General features: G+C 42.5%; 1 protein-coding gene and 1 long non-coding RNA gene across 4 annotated transcripts in view; one reads left to right on the forward strand and one right to left on the reverse strand.

Moving 5' to 3' along the window:
• The window catches only part of LOC136053936 (sodium channel protein type 5 subunit alpha-like), a 562,080-nt gene that overhangs the window by 403,517 nt on the left and 131,319 nt on the right, over positions 1-27,244 (forward strand). The gene's annotated exons all lie outside the window — the stretch shown is intronic.
• LOC136053950 (uncharacterized) overlaps positions 3,095-27,244 on the reverse strand; it is a 55,184-nt gene continuing 31,034 nt past the window's right edge. The window contains exons 2-3 of the long non-coding RNA XR_010622696.1: positions 4,039-4,109; positions 3,095-3,398 (exon numbers count right to left, since the gene is read on the reverse strand). This is a non-coding gene — a long non-coding RNA (uncharacterized LOC136053950). The remainder of the gene's footprint in view (positions 3,399-4,038; positions 4,110-27,244) is intronic.

The following is a 27,244-nucleotide window of genomic DNA, read 5'->3' on the forward strand; positions in this document are numbered from 1 at the left end:
GCACCCACAGCTTCTGGCTGCCTTTGCCAGTGCCTCACCTCCATCTGAGTAAAGAATTTCCTCCAAACATCTATCCTAAATCCCTCCTCTTCTGGTTTAAGAACATTCCTCCTTCTCCTATCACTGTCAGACCATTAATTTGCCCACATTGTCTTCAGTTGTTGATATTTGGCCTGAAAATATACATGCTTTACATACATACTTTACAGTGTGTATGATGACTACAGCAACACAGGGCCAACCACTCATCTCTCCAGCTCCCTTGCCTTCTTCCCTCCCTAGGTGTTTGGTTGTCAGAAGAGCAGCATCCTTCAAATTCCAAATTTTATTTTAAAAGCTGCACTTGGCCTTTTTAAACCACTTGCAGTTTAACAGTGAGAAGGTTTGTATGGAAGCACCGTGCCTCTGAAATCGTTCATGCCAGCAGAGATATTTCAACCAAGAGCATCCCCATCCCTCCTGCTGCCGTCCAACCTCTCTGCAGCCATCTGGACCACGCTGCAGCTTTGGCTTTCAGCTCTTACCTGTGGCCTTGTGCTTTCTGACACACTCAGAGCACTCATAGAAGGACCAATAAAACATGTGTTTGGTGTATTTTTAGAGGTTGTCCCAGATTATTGGCCTTTGTCCCGGATTTCATTGGTGAGAGTCTAAGAATGCCCAGTGGGGCCAGATGCTTCCTGCACTGCTCTCCTGAAGGCTTCAGTCAGAAAAATACCCTCCCAGAGAAGGCAAATAATTAAGTTTTTGTGGCAAGTACTCTTCTGCCATTAGCAGGAGATGATAAACATTAAAAACCACAGTATAAATAGAGCAAGGCAGATGCACTGAGCTTCAAATTGCAACATTGCTCAGTTACGTGGTACTGAGTAATGGATTGGGCATCTCTAGCACAGCGATTTTTCTTTTGTCTGTTTTGGGTCCAGGCTTTTCTTTCACACCTTGGAGTGATGGTCTTTGCTTATTGAGAGCTAAGGTGCCTGGAGGAGACCCGTCTCCATGTGCTGGCAGCTGGTGAAGTGCAAATGGGGAGGTAGAAAGGGATCTTCAGGTGTCACCCAGTCCATCCTTCTCCCTTTGGCAGTGTGTATTGGACCTCTTTTTAGTCTCCCCCAGACAAAGCGAGCCAATTCATCTGTCCTCTCTCTGGGTTCAGCCCTCCTGGTTACACTGCAGACCTTGGGATGCTGCAGGGCTCCCTGATGGGCTTATCCAAGCAACTCCGAAGTTTCTCAGGCACCCACCTTGATCTTACTGGTTCACCCTCCTATCAGCTACTTTGCACCCAGATATCCTTATGTGCTGTCTGCAATGGTTTACTTATCTTCCTAGCACAGAGCGTACTGTGTGTCATAAGAGTACCAAGTGTAAAAACTCTTAGTTAAGTTCTCTATCACTATTTTGTCAGTCTTCTAGAGAGAAAATGAAGACACACTGCTGATACGGGTGCAGGTAAGGTACTGCTGCCTGTAAGAAGAATCCACTCTGCTTTCCAGCCATACCCAGCCTTCAGCTCTTGGATTTTTTGGTATATTATCAGGGAGAAATGCATTCAGAAGTGAGAGCAACCAGCCCTGCTGGTCACGATGCCCAGAAATGGTGGGCTCCTGGCATGAGCAGTGCCTCTCTCTCAATAGGACAAGAGGTAATGGCTTTAAGTTGTGTTGATATTAGGAAATACTTCTCCAGAAGAGTGGTGACGTGTTGGAACAGGCTGCCCAGGGAGGTGTTGGAGTCACCATCCGTGGAGGTGTTCAAGAACTGTAAGTTGTGGCACTGAGGGACGTGGTTAGTGGGGATGGGTCAACGGTGGGACTTGGTGATCTTGGTGGTTTTTCCAACCTTCATGATTTTCACCATGGATTTCAGAAGAACCAAACAGCAGTTATGTTGCAGTCAGTCTCAAGTTTTTATCTTGGTGTACAATAAATTGGGATTTTGTCCTTTGGAAAGAAAGCTGCATTTCATTTCTTAGCTTTGCTGGCCCCATATCCACCCAGCTTCTCTTGCTTCCAAGGGCCACAGATTTCATTCCCTGCTTTTGCCACCAATTGTCACACCTGTTTTGAGAAACAGGAACTGGCAGCAGGGAAGTTACCACTAATCCAGCAAGTGACCAATGTTTCCCAGTTGTATTCTAACTGTGCTGAGGGATAGTGCGCAGACAATTATTCTCCTGACAGAGATTAAATAGATTGCTAGATACTAACACCAGATCTGAATATAAATCAATAATTAGGGATAGAGGAGGAAGATTTAAAAATTATGCCAATGGTGGAATGGGACAAGGATGAGAAGAGTGAGGGACATGTAGCAGAAGTATGGGAGGATGGAAGAGCATGCTGCTGGCCTGGGTTTCTGCTCAAGCTTCTCCAGGATCTCTTGTAGGCTTTGCTTTATTTATTTCTTAAGTCCTGATCAGAATGGGAACAATGGGCATTATCCACAGAAGTAATTAAAACGTTGCACTCCTTGGCAGGGGAGTTAAAATCAATTTCTCCAATACAAGATGAGGAGCAATTGGCCAGGCTGCTGCCAGGCAGAAAGGATCTGGCATTGTGATGTTTACAAGTTTTGTGGGAATCCAGCTCCACCAAAATTTCACAGTGGTGCCGGGATGCCTGTGCAGAGAGGAACCCTGCAGGAGGCACAGGACAATCTCACCATTCAGTTTGGCGGTGGTAGGGTCTTGGCTCAAGAACAATTTCCACACCTCAGGAAAGATATGGCTCAGCTGGGAAAAACTCAGAGAGGTGCAAAGAGAAAGATTGGAGGTGTAGAAAACTTGGCTTTGAGGAGAGGTTGACAGGGAGAGAAGTGTGTGGTCTGAGGAGGGGGCCAAGGGGAGACAAAGCAAGCTGCCAAACACATGTGAGGCAAATGCGAAGAGGAGTGGTACAATGTGTCTTTGAGAGGGGAGATTTGGATTGGATATAAGGAAAAGGGGATGTAAGGGTAGTGAATCACTGGCAGTGGTTGCCCAGAGGGGTGGTGGATGCCCCGTCCCTGGAGGCACCCAAGGTCAGGCTGGTCGGGGCTCTGAGCACCCTATGGAACTGCAGGTGTCTTTGTTCATTGCAGGAGTGTTGGACTAGATGGCTTTTAAGGGTTTGTTCCAACTCAGAACAATTCTATGATTCTATGACCTTCTGCACGTAGGGTGAGTAATGGGCTTAGGCTTCAACATCAGGAGAAACTTCCCAGTGCTAGGAATAGTTTAGCACAGGGACGCCTTGCTGTTTTTGCTGCAGAAAGCTTTAATCAGAGGGCTTGCAGGGATGGTTTGTGTGCCATTGGTACCAGGGGCCTCCTGGAGGGCTTTGTCAGACCTTCTTGTCTTGTTTCTTCCAGTTGCAAATGGAATCATTAGAATTCACTGCTTGAGTGTTTGTGAAGACCTGCAACAATAGTAAGCTCCGTTTGCAATGAAGGAGATTGCAAGTGCAGTCCTCTGCATATTTAGCCAATGTATAGTTCCAAGGGCTGGTGGTACAGACACAAGCTAACAAATAGTTGTGCCGTAACCACAGAAGTTGGTTATTACAAATCCAACCTATCTCTGACAAGCAAACACTGCATAAGAGCAGAGCTTTTCTGTGTGAAATGTTGCAAAAAAAAAATCAGTTATGTTTAGTGTTACAGAGGCACAAAGAAAATCTCATTAGAACCCACTGACAATGATCTGTTATAAAAGGAACAGAAGCAATTTGTAAGCTCTATGAAAAATGCATCTCTGTTCTGCCCCATTCTCACAGCCTGCTGCTACTCTAGGACAGATTTCCAGTGAGTAGGATCTGTGCCTTCTTGCTTAGTTAGCTCTTAAATATCACATTTTATTTGCTTGGAGACTTGAACAATAAATAGCAAACACTCTTGTCCCTATTTTAAACACATGGTAACTGCAGTATGGAGAAATGAAATGACTTGTTCAGGGTCACAGAGCAATTCTGTGGCAGGGCTATGACCAGAACCCAGCTCCCTTGTTCCCAAACCCATATTCTAGCCTTCAGCTTTTCACTGATGCTGGACTTTAATCACCTTCCAGGGAAGTCTGTTGGCCTCTTCCAGTTGATTTCCATGGGAGTTGTGCCAGTTACCAAATGAAGCCACTGGGATGCAAAAGAAGCTAATGTTAGATGATAGGAGAGAAGTGATGGAAGGGGAAAAAACAGATTTTACAGAAAAGGAGTAAGTTCCAGTGTCACTTCCATAATATCATTCCCCTTTAATTTGTGTCTGGTCAAAATTAAAAAAAAATAGATTTCTCATATTAATAGATGAAATGAATCTTGAATTTTATAATAATGGAGGAAATGAAAGGACTAAAATGATATTGTGTTGTTAACTGAGATTTTAATAATGATTCTGTCCTCAGTTGGTGCATTTGTTCCACAGAAAGTAAATCATTAATGAAGAGAGATTGGAAAACAGTGTTATGGTGATAGATTTTGAAAGAAAAGTTGGATTTTGCTGAACTCCTAGAAAGTCTGTGATATGCCTGCAGCTCCAAAACTGAAAGACAAACAACTCAAAAGCAGCCCCCATAGATGGGGTTTGACACGGTGGCTTAGAGTGCCTAGGGTAGCATGGAGCAGTTCCTGTGGCTCCTCTCCAGGAGAGCTGAGGTGGATGGAAGAGTTAGGTTAGAGATGTCATCCTGGGTGGAGAAAGGAAATTTGAAATTTCGTTTGAAATATCAGCGGTTTGCTACCATCTTATAGCTATTTCTGAATGGCATCTAGAGAGCAGAAAATGAGAAGCTGAAGGAACCCATCAAAGTGGACTCTTCCTGCAGATTCCATGGACTTTTTTGAGGTCTTCTTTCCACCGTTGTCCAGAGGATGGATGGACTCTAACCACTCTTGAACCTGTGAGGCCATTTGTCTTCCTATGAAGAAAGGTGAAGAAAGGATCTGCCGAGGCCACCACATCCAATGGGAGCTCTTGATCTTCTCACAGCTATCTTCAGACACCTCTAAGGATTCCCAAAACCAGGTTCCCTTAGAGCAGCAGCATATTTCATACCCTAGCTTGAAATGTCAAGTATTGGTAGCCAGGATTCGGGGCCTGGGAGAAAGCAAGCATGAAACATAAGTGCCTCCGTGTGCACGATCGAGACGGGGGAGAAGACAGCACTCCCCTGATTCCTTAATGAACACAGCACCCCAAGGCTGAATGCAGAAATTTGCAAATTAAACAATCTTTTTGTATTTAAATTATCAAATCAATAAAGAGAGCAAACATTAAACAACATTATATGAGAGCCTAGAGTGTCACCACAAAAATTAAGTCTGTGTAATTAAAAGTACAATGCAATTTATTTTTATATCGCTCTTCATTCAAATCAACAAATGTTATTACTTACCCAAAAATGTAAAGCAGTCTGCAAACTAATTTAAAAGATAAAGACAAAGTGACTATCGAAGAACTATGTTTCTTGGTCCCTTAGATCTGGCAGCTGTCGTGATTTAATATTTTAACTACTGTAATAGGTTATAGTGCTGAAGAAAGTTCATTAATTATTATGGGAAACTAAAAAAAAAAAACCTAATTAAGAAGAGTAAAATCATTTTTATTGACTGGGAAAAATAAAGACTATATAAAGGGAAATGAAGGATGAAAAAAATGAAGACACAAATGTTAATAAATGTGGCCTGTGCAGGGTAGAAAACATACCTCTGCTGTTGCTGGAGGTTTGGATTGGAATCTGGAGAGAGACCATGGTTTGCCATGGTTAAAGCACTCCTCCCGTATCTCACCCACTGGAAGTAACTTCTCATTAGCTGCAGTGCAGCTCTAAATTCATCTCAACGTGTCCATGCAGAGCCAGCCCCACTGGCTGTTTCTGAATCAACAGCCAAGACCACAAGATTGTCCTGCAATCCTGGGTAGAGTATGGGTAACAACGTAATAACCTCAACAGCTGCCATCCTTCCTAAAGAGTCAGAGAAGATGCGTTTAAGAAATCAGTCCTGTGTCCCAAACCATGCAATATGGGGGGGGGGGGGGGGGGGGGACGGACACAGTAGGGATGGGGCTCCATCAGCAAATGCAAGCCTGTCTAGAAGTCCTTGGATATTATAAAGGAGGGAGATGATGCCATAGGGTCAACAGCTACACTAAGTGTTAAAACAAATACATGCCATGTAGTTACTTCAGCCGATAATGGTAGCATTTGCACATTTTCAAGCCAGAAGTTCTACTTTGATCACTTATATTTACTTCTCATGTAAAACAGACTGTAGAAATTTGGCCAGTACTGAATTCAGTAATTTGTAAATCATTAATACGTCCAAAAATGAAAAATTACTGGCATAAATTTTGAACAGCCCTTCCAGGATTCCAAATCTTCATCAGAGGCAAGAGGACTTGTCTGAAGAATAAGGACTTCACTTTTCAATGATCACGCAGCATGCCTGAGGGGAAGATACTGAGTGAAATCTTTGCGACAAATGATGCTATTACAGATATGTGCTTGCACAGAAAGCCAGCAAAAGGGCACTGCAACACCACAGCTAAGTTCTGGTGATACTGTTGACACCCACAGCCACACAACTCTTTGCTCAAAGGTAAGCAAAGAGTTTCTTTGCTTCTTTCTCACCTTCACCCGCAGGAAACAAGGTCACAAAGCAGTAGGTGTAGGCAGGGATGTTTAGGAGGGGGTTTTCGTTAACTGGGGGTCATTTCACAGCACGGAAACATCACAGCAGCAGTGGTTTTTGATTAGCAGAGAACTTTTATGTCAAATCTTGCAAAATACACAAGGATTACTCATGAAGGGTAGGTATCACATAGATTATGTGTGAGAAATCAACACAAGGGTTACAGAAACAGCCGCTAGTTATGAAACATAAAAATAAGCAAAGATTAAATTCACATCTGAGAGGAAGATAAAAACTGCTGTTGTTATAACTGTCCACAGGCCTTGGCTGCATTGGGACCACAGAATCATAGCATCGTTAAGATTGGAAAAGACCACTAAGGTCATCTAGTCCAACTGTTCACCTACTGCCAATATCACCCACTGACCATGTTCCTCAGTGCCACATCTCCATGGTTCTTGAGCACCTCCACAGATGGTGGCTCTGCCACCTCCCTGGACCATGCCTGTGCCAATACATCACAACTCTTTCGGAGAAGAAATTTTTCTTAGTATCCAACCCGTACCTCCCTTGGTGCAACTGAAGGTCATTACCTCTCATCCTCTCACTGTTACCTGGAGGAAGAGGTGATACAGGATATGCAGCCATAAGAACACTGAGTTCCTGCATGACCAGAAGCCTGGGGCTGATGAGATCCCAGTACAAAACTCAGAAGTTGCTTTTTGTGCCATATGTTCATAACATGTGACCAGGTCATGGAAGCTCTGGAACACTTGGAGCTGTGGACTACTGGACAGGAATTGTATGTTTTAGCCAAATAAATGTGGGTCTGGCACCTGTCTGGCATCCCTCAGCTAATTCTGTGTGCACCTTAGGATACAGAGAGGTAATGGTAAATATGCCTGAGATGGATATGGAGCATCAGAGCAGGAAAATGTCACAAGGGCAGTGGTGGGATTAAACTTGTCTCATTTCATGAATCTACAGAGAAGACATCTTCATGCAGGCTGTCACTGGGCTTTCAGGAAGCAAGAAGAAATCTGTCTTTTTATTGTGCAATTCAGCCACTCTGTTTTAACTATCTACTTCAGGGTGAGATGAATCACTGTAGACTCCATTGACTGTATTGAGTGGCTCTCCATTGACTAGCAGAGAAGCCATGGGTGGCCGGTTTAAATACAGATTTCTGCTTTAGCTGGGTGAATCTACCCAGTTCTTCCTGCCATGGTGTAAGAGTTGGCTTCTCTGAGCAGCTTGAGCTGTGGCATTTCAGTCAATAACTTCCACAGCAAGCACAGTATTTCTGGAGAAGCGACACCAATCATGAAGAGTTTGCAATGTAAACAGACAAAAGAAATAGTAGTTAGCTAACTGAGGTGCCCTGTGATCAAGGTTAGACAGAAGGAAACACAACCTACACCTCCTGTACCACACCCCTTCAGCTCTGCACATCTTTTATAGCAGTTTTCTATATCTTCACAGAGAGACTAGTTCAGACATGGGCTTAATTTTGCTGTTGGCACTCTCCATCCAAACTGGAGGGGTATCCAACAGGGCAGGAAGGTGATATTGTTCCCTTCTACTCTGCCCCTGTGAGACTCTATCTGCAGTGTGGCATCCAGGCCTGGGATCTCCAGTACAGGAGGGATGTGGAGCTGTTGGATTGGGTCCAGAGGAGAGCCATGAAGATGATCAAAAGGCTTGAGCACCTCTCCTATTAAGAAAGGTTGAGGGTGCTGGGCTTGTTCAGCCTAGAGAAGAGAAGATTGAGGGGAAATTTCATTGCAGCTTTACAGTACCTGAAGGGAGTTTATAAATAGACAGGGGACTGACAGGTAGATAGTGACAGGACAAGGGGGAATGGTTTTTAAACTAAAAGGAGAAATTTAGTTTTGATGTTAGGAAGAAATCAGAGGGTAGAGAGTACCTGGCATAGGCTGCCCAGGGAAAACATGGGTACCCATCCCTGGAGGTGCTGAAGGCCAGGTTTGATGGGTCCCTGGGCAGCCTGATCTGATGGGACATGTCCCTGCCAAAGGCAGGGGATTGGAATTAGATCATCTTTAAGGTCCTTTCCAGCCTAAGCCACTTTATGATTCTGTTGAAGTCAGATGTAATGCCCCTACAGCTGCTGCAGCACCATGTCCCCAGTGCATCAACTGCCTCTGAGGACCCTTTGGGTCACCAGGAGAGACAGTGACTGGGTCAGCAAGAAAGTCTAAGCTAGAAAGAGAGAAAAAAACAGTCCATCTGTAGACGCATGTACCACTAACAGCAGAAACCAGCCTACACGTGAGAGAGTGGCAGCCCCTACATTGCAGTGTACGTCCACACACAGCCCGTTGTTCCAGAAACTCTGTCTCCCTTTGGCTGTGATCACTCCTGTTTGCAGTCTGTGCACAGTGACGTGCATGGAATATTACTATGAAAATGTGTGTTCTTGTTAATAGGTATAGTTTAGGATGATTGTTAACAGAGCATAAGGCCTTATTGATTGAAAGTGGCATATGGAAAGGATGTATAATGATTCACTTTGGCTGCTAGTTTGAAATCCTATTCATGAGAGGGGAAAAAAACCCCACAACACTCTCCTGTGCAGTCAGGCTTCATTCTTTCTGCAGCATGTTTTTCAATCTGGGCCATTTTAAAAGTGATCCATAGGGGAAATTTCCTGCTCTCCTGGGTGTGTGCTCAAAGCTCTTTTCAGTCCGGCAAGGGCAGGTCAGAGGAACAAAAGCTGAAGTTATCACACGTCTCCCTAGGAGGGAAAGGTTATGTGTGCTGTAGCTCGCTCCTCTAAAATTCTTTTTTGTGGAATTTAGTGTTTGTGAAGGGTGAAAATCCGATGCTGACATTTGTACCCGAAGTATCTTTGAAAAACAAAGCTGCCAACACTCTGTGAGCTGCATAGAAGGTGAGCATTTTCCAGCTTCACCAGGAGGGAAAAATGCATGTTCCTACATGGCATTATCAAATACAGAGTAATTAGCCAGAGGTAAAATCCCAGTGAAGGCAAAGCAGCCATAGTATTAACATCTGAGATGACAGAGATAAGCCCTGAGGACCTCATCCATCTTCTGTGTGCCAGAAGGTCCAGGTGAAGCTGGGGATGTCTTCCCTGCTTTGCCCTGCATAGTCTGATGAGGTGAGCACACACTTAATTCAGCACCCACTTGCCCCCACCACTGCCAGGAGTGAAGGGTCTTGCCAAGGCTGGTTGGACAGTAGATGGAGGTTATCCATGCAAGGTTATCTGAGCTGTCCTGCAGCTTCCATCATACAGAGAAAACTCAAGGGACTGAGTTGAGTCCCTCAGCTCAGCGGACCTTCCCTCAAGGTCCTAACCCAGCTGTCAATCACCTGATATGGGGAGCTGGATGATGGGGAGAAGAAGCACGATCTCTTCCCATGCCTGTAACCCTTCAGACCTCACTGACATTTAGCTTGCTGATTTAATAGCAGCATGATGTTTGGTGATATCTGGATGTTTTTCTTGACAACAGCCCCATGAACAATTTAAATGGCATTTCCTTCACTTCTGGAAATACAGCCTTTGTGTTTTCTTCCAAGCAAATAAGGAGTGGAATACATAGGTGGGAAAATTGATGCCTTCTAGGAATCACATACAAAGTGTTGTGACCTATTTGATTTTCACCCAGAAGCCCTGGCCTTGCTACATAGTCTTGCATGATTCTTTTTTTTTTCCCAATGAAATACCTTTTCAAGATGGTCTTGAGGATTTGCCTATGGTAGGCAAAGCAGAGCTCTCTCGAATAAAATAGCTTTGAACAAGCATATAAAGTGAATGCCTTTCATTATACCTGTCACCAGTTTATTTACTCCATGGCCTCTTTCTGCCATAAAAGTCTTGAGTGATTTCAGCATACTAAAACATCTGCACTCATTTTCAGAAAATAACAACAACTGCCAATGTATGAAATCACTATTTTCTCAGAACATCTATTGTTTGGTGTCTGACCCGCATTGTTTCTCATCTCTTGAAAGTGGTTTACAATGAAATCCACTTTATTTACTGCGGAAAGCAAAGTGTATCAGAGTTAGACAATTGACTGTAAGCTTTCAGTCAATAACCGTTTATTTTTGTGCACGTTACTATGTAGTCATTTCTTGCATTCATTGAAATTGGTGGCAAAATTCCCATTTGGAGGTGTCTGTTGGGTCTTGTGCCAGATCTTGGGCACCTGCTAAGTGTAAGCTGGTGTTCCTCCTTCTAAAGCTGAATCCAACTTGCACAGACTCTTTCTGTAGGCTTCATAAGCCACCCTGCCGCGAGCGCTCAAAATTTAAGACCTCGTATGAATGCAACACTCAAGCATCACTTAACTGGAGTGGTGATTAGGAACTTTTGCAAGAGATTGAGCTATTGACAAGTGAATCATCTCTGCACCACAGTGTCTCAGTCTTGATTCTTGGTCTGTGGCCAACACCAGCTCCCACTGAAGGTCTTTCTTGTACAGTTTGCCAGTGAATGCTTTGTATGGGGTCATCATATCTCTGAGATAAACACTGAGGAGCTGAAGCATGCTATTAAGCTTCTTAAAACATTAGAAAGACAATCTTTTCAACAGAATTGATGTTAATCACACTTATATAAAAGCTTTTCATCTTCAAAGCATTTAACCAACATTAATTACATGTAATTGGCTTTTCCTTGTACGTCACACAAAATGCACCTTTCATGTCACTTGTCACTGCTATCTTACCTGGGATTACTGAGTGAAAACTGTGGCTGCTCAGTGCAGCACAGCTTCTTGAAGCCACCTGAGGCCTCATCTTGCAAATCACAAAGGGCAGCATTTAAAACAGCAGTTGTACAGAATAGAGACACCTCAGTTGAACTGTGTGATCTGTGAAAAGGAACGTTGCCATGCCACTTGGGTGCCTGTAAAGTTGTAAGAGTCTTGATTTCCATGGCAAAGCTTCCTAGGAGACTCCTTGAAGTCTTGTTCCCTGTGTCTGGGGATATCTTGTTAAGTTAACTTGGTTCATAAAATGTGGCTTCCACAAGCATTGATGCTTGGCCCAAAGCGTCCTAGACAGAAGGCAAGGAGTCCTCTGGACTCCAGAATCATTGCATTTGAGAGTATAGTTCAAAGGGAAGAGACCACCTTTTCCATTGTAACCTGGTCTTCAGGAACTTACCCAAGAAGTTCAAGTCTTGTGTCCATTCCCTCAGCATGAGGAGGTCTGAAACCTCCATCTATCTGCCACCACTCTGTCATGCTCTTCCTGCATGGCCTTTAGATTGAAATAACTGCTGCTTTCAGCCACAAGGAACTTTAAAAAGTTAAGATTTTAATTCCAATTTATGATGTGTTTGAAAAAAAAAAAAAAAGATTTCTTGCCCAGTGAACTGTCAGGATTCATCTAGGAAATATGAGTTCCACATGTTCTTGGAAGGGCTGGCTAATATTCAGTTTTCTTAGCATTCATGGCTGAAAAGAAAGGATTTTGGAAGCAGAAGTCATGTAAAATAAATTCCATCAAAAAGGATATTGAGGCACTGGAAATGCTTCATGGAGATGAACATTGGATTCAAGTTAAGATTGAAAACAGGTGAGAAACCAAACCCAAGCACTAACAGCACTTGGTCAGAACAATAGGACTTTGCCTGGCAGCAATCAGGGCAGGTCCCAATGGAGTTGTAGAGTCATGAAGGTTGGAAAAGACCACTAAGATCATCCAGTCTAACCCATCCTCACCACGCCCAATGACTATGTTCCTCAGTGCCACATCTCTGTGGGTCTTAAACCCTCCAGAGTCAGTGACTTCACCACCTCCTTAGGCAGCCTGTGTCAATACCTCACCACTCTTTCTGAGAAGATTTTTTTCCTAATATCCACCCTGAACCTCCCTTGGTGCAACTTGAGGCCATCACCTCTTGTCTTATCAATAGGTGTCTTCTTTCTAGCAATCTTTCAGAAGTCAACATGGTGGGTTATATTATGCCTGCTTTCATATTTCATGTAGTGCTATTTCCAAGTTGATGTCCTTTGTCCCTGTCCGTATGTGTATCTAACAGAGATAAAGGATGTTTTGTTAGTTCAATGGCTCAGAAATGGATGAAAGCTTCACCTGGCATTCCTGCAATGTGTCGAAGTAAATAAAGATGCTTTCCCCAAAGCCTGTGATTTTCTTAACCCTCGACTTTTATTCTTAACCCTTAGTGACTACGAAGACCAGAGTGTGAGTTTCCAGCTGAGATGTTTGGACCTGGGATAACAAGCTGCAAACCTCTTAAGCTGTCTCATGCATCAGAAGACTCTCCATCTGTCATTAGTATGCATCAGAGATAAGGATGACTATGGGTTATGGTCAGGATGAGTGGAAAAACAGCCCTTCTCTGCAAAAGAGAATTCAAGGAGCTCAGGGGCCTAACCCAAATCGTCTGGAGGGAGATTTTTAGAAAAGCGCTTAAGTGGCAGGCTCCAGTGCAAGTCAGAACCATGCTTGTAAATCAACAAGAACCTTTAAAAATCTTACAGTGTCACCTGCCCTCAGTAGCTAGAGTGGTTGTTTATTTTGCAGACATCTTCACAATTCTGTTCTGAAGATTATAATTCACTTGGTGGAACTGCAGTTCTCCCACCCTTGAAGTTAAGTAAATGGTTAAGTGCAGTGGTGGTTCAGAGCTAGAAGACTCTCCACCTTGCAGGATTGAGCCCTTTAATCTATTCTTATTTCCTTTTCAATTTCTGCAAGTAACCCCAAGCAAGCTGGAAACACTAAGTGCAAAGTTACGGGAGATGACTGTGGCAATTTCTGAATGACAAGAGCATTTAAAAGAAATGTCAAGAGTCTGTGGGCTGCAAGCTTTTATGTTTCAAGGAGAAACAAAAAGAAAGGAGGGACAATAAATCAAATGCAACAGCTTAGTGTGCTCCATCTCTCAGAATTAACCTCTTGAAAGCCATGTTCCCAGCACGGAGAGGGCCACACTCTTTGATCAGGTCCATTATTCTCTGCAAAGCATGGTGGGCTCCTCCATGTGTGCCCAGGGGCCTCGTACACTGCGCCTCGCTTAACATGTGCTCTGCATTTATGGGTTAACATCAAACATGAGCTGATTTATAATTTTTCATCAAAAAAGGATTATAACCTAATAAATCCTAATAACAAATTCTGTCTGGAGGTTATGCGGTGTAGTTGTATAATATACTGGTAGCCTCACTCTCCTAAGACTGGAAGACTGGGTAATGTTTTATACTTGTCAATAAACTGTTCCTTTTGCTTAAATGGATCAAGACCCTCTAAGCACCACGATGCAAATGGTCATCCCTATGGATGGAGTCCTTCCTGCTGTAACAAGTTTTGAAGTACCTTGAAACATATTGGGAAACTTGCTGCACCTCTATGCACTGGATCTCTCATCTTACTTCAAATGCTCCATAGTGCTGGTTAAGGGCTAACTGTTGGCCATCAGCTGGATCTAAGCATGGTGCCATGTCAAACATATCACTGATGTTAGTCAGAGGCCTAACGAGACCTTAAGAACTAACTCATAGAGGCTAAGTGTCAGTTTGTAAAGAGCCTTTGTCTTCTTACTTAAACAATGATGATGCAAAGGAAAAGTTTACCCTGTGTATTGGATTTTCTGAATTTTGGATCTCCTACCTAGACAGATAAGTATTATTGCAGAAAACCTGTGAGTAAACCAGATCTGCCAATTATCTGAGGAGTCTTCTGTTCCCAAAGAATGATTATCTTCTCCCCAATCCATACTCTGTTTCCCAGCAGAAGTCTGTCCTGGAAGATCATTTTACTTCCCAGGAGACCTAATTAACACTAAAGACTAATGGATGATAAGTGTAGAGATTTTTAATTCTTTTTTTTAAATATGTATACTGCAGTGCCATTTAAAAACTTCTCCCTGCTCTTTATTTACACACGGTAGCTAAAACACCATAGTGGGGAAGGTGTGGCCAAGAGGCTCATGCTAGTTTCAAGATAGTTGTAAGTATCACGCTGTTGTCACCCACATGTTGTTTCTTATAGGTACCTTTTAGCCAGGTATGGTGTCTTTGTATACAATGCATGTTCTTGGCATGATGAAGTTCAATGGCTCTTCAGTGAGCAAGATCTCAACAGAAACTCCTCATCTTGATCCTTCTTCAACTGGGAAAGAGTGTTCACGGGAGCCTGACACAAGGCAAAATAACCTCAAAACAAGGATAGACGTATTCCTTTATACACCTTTAAGGAAAGGTTTTCAAACCAGTCAGATAGACAAATTGTTCAGGATCAACAAAGCCCATGTCAGTAGGATTGTTCTCACTCAGGTGTGGACAGTATGGAGAGAAAATTTGTTAGAGCTGATCTCAGGTTGGATATTATGAAGGATAGTGGTGATGCACTGACACAGGCTGCCCAGGGAGGTGGTGGAGTCACTGTCCCTGCAGATGTTCCAGAACTATGGAGATATGTCACTAAGGGACATGGTCAGTGGGCATGGTAGGGATGGGCTGATGGTTGGACTAGATGATCTTAGTGATCTTTTCCAGCCTTCATGATTCTATGATTCTGTGATCTGCCTGTAACAATTTGGTTTGGAATGTTTCTCAGAACAACTACAACCTTGAAGACACAGACTTGGAGAAGGGACCTCTTTTTGCCCTTTTCCATTAGGCTACAGCTGAAACCTACAGTTTCTTCAGAGCTCAGCTAAAACAGGCCTAGGCTTACATAATTAGTTGCAATCTCTTATAATTCTCTTCATCTATCAGACTTGGACATAAAGATTCATACCCTTTTGCCTTAAACCATCTCTTTTTGAAGTATCTTAAAGTACCACTTCTTCCACCGGTATCTGTGGAAGAGGGGCACACAAAGTGTCTTCTTTCACTCCCAAGCTCGGAGGAAGCTGTTGGCTGTAATTGTTATTGTGCTAAGATTGTCTGTATTGCTATAATAAATGCATCAGTTCAGCATTTCAGTACTCTTTGGGGAAGTAATAGCTGTGCTTTCTCAGCCTCGTTGAAATTCAAGATGAAAGGAGCAACTCCCCATCTAGGTCCATATACCCGCACTGCTTCTTTCTTTGCACAGTTCAAAAACATCTCCTGCTCTCCATTTCTCAACCTGTCAGAGCAATGAGGCTCTGGCAGAAGAGCAGTAAGTGAGCTGATGGGTTGATGGATGGACTAGAAGATCTTAGTGGTCTTTTCCAACCTTAATGATTCTATGATTCTTTGAATCTAAATGCAGCCAGCATGCCATTCCTAGCTGCCCAGAGAGGCAACCAGGTCTGCTCACAGAATGAGATGTTAGTACTGAACACGTTTCCTGGGTGAGAGGAAGGACTGTGCACGCAAACAAGAGCTCAGCCAACTTCTCAAAGGAAAAGGTTTTCTGAAATGGGAGTGAAATTTATCCAAAATCATATATATATATATATATATATATATATATATATATATATATATAAATGCAGTTGCAGACAAAATCCAGCAACGCAGCGAAGAAATGAGAAGCAGAGAAATGAGAAGCAGAGAAATGAACCCTATTCAGAAAAGAATGCTAAAGATACAGATCAACCTTGCTCACCACAGCCATTCCCCACCACCAGAAGCTTTCTGGTTTGAATAAATAAAGGTTTGGAGTGTGGGTAGTTCTCAGAACCAAGTCAGCTTTTAAATCTGCCTACCTCTTAGCAAAATTCAGCTCTAATCCTGGACTAAGCGAATGGATGTTAGTAAAACAAAAGCCTTAAACAGCTTCCCAATCTCCTTCTCCCCCTCTTCCTGCTCTCCTTCTTTCCCTCCAGCCATTCTTCGCCATATCTGCAGCATCAAGCTGTGATCTTAATAAGCAGCTCAATAAGTCTATCCATTGTGACCACAATCATTGCCAAAGCTGGAGGCTTTAAAGCCTGAAATGGTGAGCTGCTTCTGTTTGGATTAAAGACACCAAAGGCTGTCTGGATGGAGCAGCAATAGATCGTTTCTCTGAGGATGAGATAGCAAGAGAGTAAAGAAACACACACCTATGGCTCCTACTACCCGTCTTCCTGATACAGGCTCTTGAAGGCATGGCACAGGTTTTGGGGAGCTGGGATTCTGAGTTCACAATGATCACTGTGATCCTGCTCTGTGAGACTCAGTGAGATGGATACTGGCAGAAGTACCATTGAGATTTAATGTGGCAGTTTTAGGTTCAGAATCAAAGTCTGCATCTCTGTTGCTGATCTTAAGGAGAATACCTGGTTTTACAAAGGCACAGCTCCCATCATGAACTTCTTTAATTGAACATAAGCCCTGATTTTTGCAGGTCCACTTTTATAAAAGTCTTTTTAGTTCTTGTTGCCTGGAGCCATCTGAGGCGCAGAATTGTCCCCAGTTTTTTGAAGACCTGATTTTTTGGCGGTGTTTTAGTGTCCTGAGACTTCTTGCAAAAATGAGAGCTTAAGGTGCTAATAAAGAAGTGGCAATAATTAGAAAATGTCTTGCACAGTACAGATTTTATAACTCCACAGATAGCATGGTATTAACATTCTGTTTGTCCACCTGTTAGAAGAAAGAGATCTGAAGAGTCATAACTCTAAAACAGTGGGTGACAATTTAATGAAAAATTGAGCTCTGCATTTAATTTCCTTTTAAGTTCACTTGAGCATTCTACAAGATCAAAGGGGCTTTGTGGTTTGCAAATGATCTACGATATCAGAGAAACAGATTATAACCCGGCACAGTTTGGTATTTAAGTAAGTATCCGCTTTTAATACCAATGTTTAAAGTAGGCTAATGGAACTAAAGCACAAGTATAATTTCCTATGATACAAGTCTATAATCCAGTTTAATATATCAACCGAACGCTAAAAGCATATTGTGAATTTAATTCTGTGACTTGGCCCTGTTTGCAAAGTGTCCTGAGACATCATAAAATGCTTCTAACATAAAAAGAGGCCCTGCCTTAGTTTGTAACTTCTGGGGTAGGGACTGCGCTCTGTGTGGGTTTGGAACATTAAAAATAGATAAGCAAAAGTAGCACTGCATATCAGGGAGGAATTTTCTGTTTTGTTTTAGCCCAGATGCTGGAGATCTGCCTAGAAGACATCCTACGGCTGACTTTTCCCCTTTCATGTACATACAGTGCTACCGTGGGCAGTGGAAATACAAAAATAAATAAACAGAATCATAGAATGGCTTAAGTTGGAAGGGACCTTCAAGATCATTAAGTTCCAAACCCCTGCTGTGGACACGGTTGCCAACCACGAAATCAGGCTGCCCAGGCCTCCAACCAACCTGGAATAGGGTTATACCAGGTTCATAGGTGCCTTTGGGTTGTTGATTTTTTTACTCTTTTAAACAAGTTCCTGCAGTGTCAGACTTCATGTTTTCCCTTTCAGAAGTTGTCATGCTCCAGCTTCCATCTAACCAAATTTTTCCCCTCCATGGTTCAAAGAGGTTGCTACAGGGACTCACTTCTTCTGTCACTTGCACACTTCTTCCTCTTCACTAGTTTAAATTTATGGCCAATTCATTCCTCTTTATTCCTGTGGTAACACTGTCCTGCAGGCTTATAGCTCTATCCCTCTTGATGCTTACCTCCCTGATACGTTTATAAGCAGTCATTACAGACATTTGTCTTTCCCAGGCTGAAGGAGTGGAATTTGTAATCTCCTCCAGTAAAGCAGTTTGTTCATTTCCTTGATCAGTGGTCCTTCCTGTTTCAATCTTAATTCGTCAGTTGTGAACACCAGCAATGGGAATTGTACAAGCTGTTCCAGGAGAAGCTCATCAGCCGCCTGTACGATGGCATTAATACAGCTGTATCTTTGCTAGCAATGTGTCTCTTGATACATGTCAGTATTGCATTAGTCTGATATGACGTGACATGACGTTGGTAGCTCAGACATGATTAAACACTACATTCAAGTTTTTCTCCTCTGCAGCCTCAGCGAATCCACAGAATTTCTGATTATGGCAGGAATTAGTGGGACGTGTAAGGTTCTACAGACAGGATTTTACAGTGTCATCCCATTTCCACACAGTTTCAGTTTGTGAGATCATCCAGGCTTTCCCGATAGATATCCGGTGCCCCTTTGTTACTGACAATGCCTACCAACTCTATGTCCCTGGGTCATTTTATTTTCCTCCTTCTACCTTTTGTAGCTTCTGCACCATGGAAGAGGTCTCCTTCATTCATTCAAGAAACATGGAGCTGTGGTACTTAGGGACATGGTTAGTGGGCAATATTGGTGGTAGGTGAACAGCTGGACTGGATGATCTTAGAGGTCTTTTCCAACCTTAATGTTTCTGCAATTCTGTGATTCCTACTCAGAACAGTTCCTTGGCCTTAGACTGCTACTCGTTCTTGTTTTCTCCAGTTAATTCACTGTTTTCAATATGCCATTGCACAAAAAGCAGTTTAGGCTGATGGAGGTCCTCTGATCAAAGCCCCACTCAATAACAAATTTGAAGTTAGATGCATTTGACTAAAGGCCATAAGGAATAATCCTTAGTCGAGGATACCAGTTGTCTGCCATGAAAGTAACAACAACAAAATAAAACAGACATTTTTCTGGTTAGAGGCAGATTAGAGATAATGATTACTTTCTCACCGATATGCAGAGGTGAGCTTTTTTGCCGGATTTGTGATTAAAGTAGCTCATCAGAACTAGCTCAGGTGAGACTGTTGTGGCCATTTTGGGGTGCCATGCTGTTGATGGTATGTGTAATGACATTACCTCAAATGGGGACTTGGAAGAAATAGGTCTATTATCTCCAAACAAACTCAGAGAAATAAGCTGAAAATTGATAGGAGTTGACACTTAGCTCTTTGGCTTTGGAAGTCTAAATTTGCATCCATAATGCTTTCACATCCCCATTTCTTTTTCTTGCATCCAGGACATCAGGATGGAGCTGGTAGATACAATATAAAATCTACTCATCCTCCTCATCTGCAGATGGGAGATGCTAGACCATCTCAGATGGCACTGGACACCTTTCTTCAGGAAACTGAACAACCATTAATCACTTGCTTCTTCTGGCTAATGGAAAGGAGGAACTCTGAAGGAACATCTTTGGAAAAATGAATACAGATCTTCTGCAAAAGACTGAAATTTCAGAAGCAGGGCAAGACTAAAGATTTGACAGCTGCAGAGTCTGTAATGCAGGGAGAAGGATGGAGTGCTGGGAGCAGAGCAAAAAGAAAGAAGGGTGAGATAGACCCCACATCACATCTCCAAGACATTTTTAATATCATTGACCCTACTGACTAATTTTTAACTGAGTTCATTTTACTTAAACTGAGAGGACTCAGATCAGCAGCTTTGCTTAGATGGAAGCAGGTGAATGGTGTTTTAGAATAAATTGAGACACAAAAGTAACAAAATTAGGTCATCAGCTGTAGTATAATAGGATAGATGCTTCAGTTTTCACCTTGTTAATCCACTTGCCCCATTGGATAAACAGCTCTGTCTCGTGCTTAATCTTCAGATAAATATGCTCTTAAAACCCAGTGGGTATTTATCTAACACAGGATAACTGTCTTTAGTGAAGCTGAATGAAATGCTTTTAGCTAAACTTAATTTAGCCTCTTGCTGGAATGTTTTCCTGAGTGAGGTGGGGAAGAGGAAATGCTGAGCTCCTGACCAGAGCAAGGATGGCACCAAAGGCAGCAGAGCTTCGTGCTGGGGGCTGGTTTCTCCTGGGGAGATCAGTATGCATTATGTGACAAAAGTAGTTTGCACTTCTGGGACACTTTTCTGTAGTGTATCACCCAACTTTCAAGAAGGAAGGTCAGTTCCTCTGTGAATCTTGATCAACATCCAGTGGAACTGAACTTCACAAGTCCATCATGTTTCTCACAGTTATACCCTACTCACGGCAGGGGGTTTGAATCTAGATGAACTTTGAGGTCCCTGCCAACCCAAGCCATTCTTTGATTTCTCATTTACCTTTCATTTCTTACCGCCCTCTCTTTTATTTCATGCCTTTCTTTGAAAGATACTGAAAAAAAATAATGAGACCAATAAATACCTTTTTACTGCTTCTGATAATGCTCTTTTACTCTTTACTCCACCCTTCCTCACTCCTTTCCAAGCAGGCTTGGTGGCACCACTGCCCATATCTCTTGGGTTCCTATTCCCCATTCCCCTCCCACAGCACTGACAGCATGAGCTTTTATCACAGCCCTTTTTATTTAGCTCCCTTCTACTGTAAACACCACTTATCTTTTCAATCTCTCACTGTATAAGATTTTATTTTTCTCAGGTCTCAAATTATTCTTGTCATCCTTATCTGAACATCCTTTAATTCCCTTGGCAGTGACATATAGCATTCCAGATGAGAGAGAAGCCTTGGTTTTATACCATGCAGCAATTTACTCCATCCTATTTCTAACATATCCTAACCTTCTGTTAGGCTGTTTGACAGAAGGGTGAGTGAGAAGAGTAGAATAATGGTTCAGAGATATGGTCAATGTTGTGACTAGGATGCTTCATTGTTTCTCAAGCTTTCTGCATTCTGCTTTTGAGCAGATCTTTCCTTGTTCAGTACTCCAACCAGGGAGCTGCTAGCTCCCTTTCATTGCTGACAGCAGCTCAGATTCTCCAGGAGGGAGAGGATGAGGCACCTGTAATTAGTGGCCACAGGGGTAAACATTTGCTAGCCCCCACAGAGGACTTGTATTGAGCCAATGTAAGTCAACATAGCTCAGTTTGTTTTGCCTTAATTAACACTTTTTAATTAATAGAGGATTTTTAAACCTCCTCAAGTCAATCTTTGAATTATCCCTAGATCCCCTGTCACTTATCATTGCAACTCTTCTGATAGTGTTACACCTGTAACTAAGAAATGTACTGAAATTCTGCTTCACTTCTTGGATGGATGGTTTTACATTCACCAGTTTTTTTAACTGAAGGATAACAGTGCAAGGACTCTCGCCTTGAGCTGGGTTTATATGGTGCCTAGCAAAGTAAGACCTTGATCCACAGCTAAGCCCACAAAATAATACTACTGCTAACACTAACTTGTCTTGTACCTTCACACTGTCCAGTCACCTAATTCCGTTACGACCTTCAAAAATTCTTTGCCACCTATTCTGGACACAGGAATGTTGTGAGCTATAAATTTTATCATTATACTTTTCCATTTTCTTTCTGTATCACAATTTATTCTCTTTTATTCTACATCTTTTTCTCTGCTGATCTTGGGTTTCAAATCTTCTCAGACATCTATGTTCCCTCATTGAATGCATGATCTAACATGTTATGCGCTCTTGCAAAAATAAATACAAATGAATAGCATCTTGTCAGATGAACCTTCTCACTGAAGTTAAGAGAACTCCTGGAGGAAAAATGTACAAGATAAATAACAGCTGCAGAGTCTGTCCCTAAGAGTTTGTCCTAATTAAAAGTACAACTACACACATTAATAATTTACATCTGAAAAGGTTATGAATGTGTAACGTTTAATTACAGTAATGCGAAAAGGTGATATTTGGTTTCCAGCACCCTCCTGAATGCTGCGAATTTAGAAATAACTATAGCTATGTGGTTTGGACTATAATTAAGATTTGATTAATCCCTAAAGCTCAGTTTAACTTAGATTAGTTGTATATTGATTTGTATTTCTTTACCATTACATTCTTAGTACAGCAAAATTCAGTGTTCACAGTACTAGGAATAGGTTTAAGGGATCTGTCTGATCTCTGACTATGGTGTCACTAAGCATCCTACAGAAAATGTATCCAAGTCTAGGAGAGGCACACAAGTCACTTGTGCTTGTCATTATGAGAAATGACCAGTGGGATATGAACAGAAAGCACCATTTCTTCCAAAATTAGCCTCTCCCTTTTGGACTGCATAACATGAATCACAAACCACTGTCCATCAAAGCAAAGGAGAACTTTTTGCCCTTAATCTCAAAGACACGACTGCAGGTCTTTCCATGAGTTTACCTGCATGCAGAAAAGGCAAAAACCCCATTGTGGCATGAGAATTTCACTGCCAATGAGATGCATTTACAAGAACTGGATGTTATAAGGGCTCAGCTGTATGCAGGTGAAGAACAATGCTCAGACTTCACAAGGGAGGAACAGACCAAAAGTCTTCACATAGCCTCTGTCGAGTATCTCAGTAACAAGGTCCTATGGGGATCCACATCCTTACAGTCATTACAAGACTAAGAAATCTTGAACCTCTTTTAAGTAAGTCCAACTTTCCTGGCTTTAGCAGAACTGCGGATGATTGTAATGGCTTTCCCCAGTGACCTCAGTACTCAGTCACTGGGAATCGACATAATGAGATGCAGACACTGACTATATTAAAAAAGAAATATGGAATGATACTGTGATTTCCCTAAAATATATGATAATGCTCACGTGATAAAATCAGGTAATCAAAGAAATGAATTTTCTTCTTATCCTGACAATAGCATGCAACCATAGCATGCTCAATGCGTCTACTTCTACTTTACGACTCAGTGGCAGAGTTTTGGCCTGAGACTCATCTCTCACACCCAATCTTGCTGTCTTAGACTTAAAGAAGCCCTCTGTCCACTCCTCTTCCTATAGTTAGAAGCTTACCTTAACCAAAACTGTAGCATTTCTATATTACATATTACCTTAAGTTGATCAGGCTCAGGAACTCAGTCCAGATGTGTGCTGGGTTGGAAGGCTGCCTGTACACCCAAAACGTCCTCACATGACTGCTTGTCCAGTATCCAAGAGGCAGCTCTTCTCACCCAGCTTTTGAAAGAAGCCATGTGTTAAACAGCTCCCCAGATCCACATCAGCTTCGTGGGTGCCCTGAAATGTCTGTTACAGTGAACAAATGCAGCCAGACTTAAAAGGCGTTATTAGGAGGATTAGAGATGATTCCACAGTATCCAAGAAATTCTGCTTTCTGGAATTACTTGGCAGAATATTTATTTTCCTGGTCCACCTGGATACCTATTAGCAGCATGTTACCCTGAAGTGGCACTTTAAAATAGCTCATTCACCTTCACAGGGCAGTCAGCATCATGCCCTGATGGTGGAAGGTGAACAACATTTATTTTCCATGTAAGACTGCGTGGTAATGACAAATTGTTATAGCCATCATGACCACAGTGGTCAAGGGTTAGACTCAGATTGTTGTGGTCTCTTTTCTTTTTCCTTGGTTCCCTCTCTGTTGTACATGATGTTTCAGAACCTGGTATTTAAAACCCTCTGTATGTCATGTCTACTGTATCAAAGTCTTTGGTGATGAGTGCCCTCCATGAGGTGAGGCTCTGCCTCAGAACCAACAGAAGAGAGAGTTTTGGAGAAATAATACAGACAATCTATGATGTGTTGGTTGTAAAAGGAAAAGCCTGATTTCTATGGGCAAGTCAATGCAGCGCACGTAGTATGGCTTTAGAACTAATGCAGTGTGCCATGAAGCCTGCTGCCATATGGGAATGTTACACGGGGTGTGGGACCATCTTGCACATCCAGCAGGGAGCTATGTCTCCAATAACAGGGCAATATTTTTTCTTTTTTTCTTTTTTTTTTTACATGATCCCAAGCAGACATAGTTACAGAGAATCAGCACACATTAACATCCAGGCTCAAAGACCTGTACAATTGAGGAGGAAGATTTAAATGTTCCCAGTTCAAGTATGTAGAGTCCTGGGAAGATCAAAGCATTCAAGATATAAGGAGTTTCAGTCTGGGTTCCCTCTGTTCCTTTTGAGCCTGAAATGGTGCTGTCATAAAAATTTTACTTTATGGCCTCTTTAGCTTTAGAGGTATGACCAAAAGAAGTTACCCTATATACAGACACTGCATCCATGGTTGCTCTCCCTTGCTGCCTGCAAGGCTCATGCTTTCTGTTGCTACTCAGGATGGGATCTGGAGTCTGAGAGTGATATTTTGCTTTTGGTTTTGTTTCCGTTGCAAGTCTTCAGACATCTCCAAATTTCACTTGAAATGAGACAAGTCCATGAGGTTTTGTGATTATTGAATCTGAGGCCCCTTTAGCCACAGGCTCTGAATGTGTCCTTTAAGAACTGCATCCTCTTCTGATTGCTATGAGCTTGTTGCCCTCACTAAAAACTCTTGAATGCCGTCAGCAAAGCTCCTGTCCACCGTGACAACATGAAATTGGATGAGGATGTTAATACCACATTATAACAATGCTCCTGAGCCATGTGAACACTTAACACAGACACCAGAATAGAGTAAGAGACCTGCAGGAGCATGCTTTCACATCCAGGGCATCCTGAAGATGTAAGCCATGTCCTCCCAGAGAGACTCAAGCACAATCACATGTTACCCTTGACCTTTTGTTCTGCTTTCTGTAGGTCCCACTCACTGGAAAGTTTCAGTTATGTAGTAGTTCTCTTTGTTTACAGCAGTGCCCTTCATCAGATAACCACCTGAGATGTTTTGAGGCCCTTCTTTGATAGCTTGCCCTGATATCTCTGAGAGGGGAAGTCCAGCCTGGAAGAACAATAAGCAGTAGCTACATCTCTTTCCCCAGAGACTTTCTTCACAAGAGTTTGCTCTGGCTGACCATAATTTTTTAATTTCTTTCTAAATATTCCATTACTTCTTCCCTAATATTTCAGATCAAGAGAAAGGCTTTTTTTCTTTGCAGAAGTGAAGGTACAGTATAATTTGTCAATTAAGTCAGCAAAAGTCAATTAATTCAGAATGAGAGTGAGTTTCTTAGCACATGTTTGCATGCCACAATCACTAACACTGAAGCTGAGCATAATAGGTACTCAAGGGAAAAAAAGAATAATGTGGATGTTCCATTTTTACTTCTGTCTCCAGGATGTTTAATTCACTGAATGGCATTTAAGCCAAATTTACTAGCCAAGAAGACAAGAAGGCCAGTGGCATCCTGGTTTGTGTCAGAGAGAGTGCAGCCAGCAGGAGCAGGAGGCATCACCCCTCTGTACTCAGCCCTGGTGAGGCTGCACCTCGAGTGCTGCATTCATTGTTGGGCTCCTCACTGCAAGAAGACATTGAGGTCCTGGAGCAAAACCAGAAGGGCAACAGAGCTGTGAGGGGTCTGGAGCACGGTGTGGTGGGGAGTGGCTGAAGGAGCTGGGGTTGTTCAGTTTGGAGAAGAGGAGGCTCAGGGGAGACCTCATGGCTTTCTCCAACTGCCTGAGAGGAGGTGGGGGTTGGCCTCTGCTCCTGGGTGACATAGGATAGAGGTGATGGCCTTACATTGTGCTGAGGGAGGTTCAGGGTGGGTATTAGGAAAAACTTCTTCAGAAGAGTGGTGATGCACTGGCACAGGCTGCCCGGGGAGATGTTGGAATCACCATCCCTGGAGGTGTTCCCAAACCATGCAGATGTAGCACTGCAAGTGGGCACGGTGGGGATGGGCTGACAATTCCTCATTTCCCTAATTCATTTCCTTACTGGGAATGTGGAGCTCCAGAACAAGTACCTGTTGGTGATGAGAAGGAGGGTAATAAACACTGCCAGATAACCTTGTCTGTTCTCTGCACACTGCAGTTACCCAGAAGCCCAGCCACCTAGCATAAAAGGAAACTACCCACGTTAATTAACTGAGCAATCAAAAGGCTCTTATACAGGAAAGCATTTATCACCAAATAGAAAATGAATGGTCTTTAAAATTAGAATATGCAGAATTTGTAGCCAAAGGCACTCAGGGGAACTAGAGCTTTGCACCAAACCAGACGGGGATTTTTTTGGCTTCAGTCTAATGAACTTTTACAATAGCTATCAAATTCTGTCTGGCAGCACATTTCAGCAATGGGTCTGATTTTCAGAAATACTTTGCAGCCCTCACCAGTGTCAGGAGGAGGAGACCAGTGTTCAGGAAACCCTTATTAACCCATATTCAGATCTCAAAGCCAGATCCACAGAAACCTATTTTGTAAAAAAAAATTTTACCTATGCTTTCAAAATACAGTCCAAATACACAGCAGGAAATTTTTATCTTAATTGGCCATGCTGATGAAGGCTTCATTGTGTCCCACTTACAGTCAAAAATGCCACTCATTGCAGGAACCAGACAACAGCGTATTTCATTATCAGCAGGATGAGCAGAGCTTGAATTGGAAGAAGAGGATGATTTTTTTCTGAGTCTTCACTGTATTTAATGAAGCAATTGAATTGCCTGAAAGTAAAGGGATGTCTAGAGATAAAAATCCCATCCTGTCACCTTGGATGCTCACAGGGATTTTGAAGCACAGGAGACTGGAGAAGTTCTGAAGACAGTAGGAGATGCTGTCACTAAGTCTTCCTGAAGATAATTAAATGCAAAATGCAGAATTTTTTATTGTCTTCATGAATCTCATCCTGTGAGGAAACAAAGCCAAGAGGATGGAGGTGTAGCTCAGCCAAAATGCTTCCTACCACGGAAGTTCTGTAATTGCTGCAAAAAGGCAACTGTAAGTCAGTCTGCTACGAACTCCCAACTACAGATGGGATTATTTGATTGTAACATTTCAAAATGCGTTCAGATTCTGTAACGTTTCAAAAGCTTCTGTTCATATGAACACAAATTATGCAAGTTGTCTCAGGTCTGCGATGTTAGGATCCCACAGGTGGTGTCCACAGGAAAGCTGAGATGAATGCTGAGTAAGGCCATAACGACAGATTTACTCACTGTAACTATTCAGCCATTTGAAGCATAGGGAGCATAAAGGGAATGAGACAGGGTGTGAGAGCCCTGA

This window comes from Cyrtonyx montezumae, unplaced genomic scaffold (assembly GCF_038088225.1).
Source record: "Cyrtonyx montezumae isolate F1298 unplaced genomic scaffold, pur_monq_1.0 scaffold_32, whole genome shotgun sequence".
NCBI lineage: Eukaryota > Metazoa > Chordata > Aves > Galliformes > Odontophoridae > Cyrtonyx > Cyrtonyx montezumae.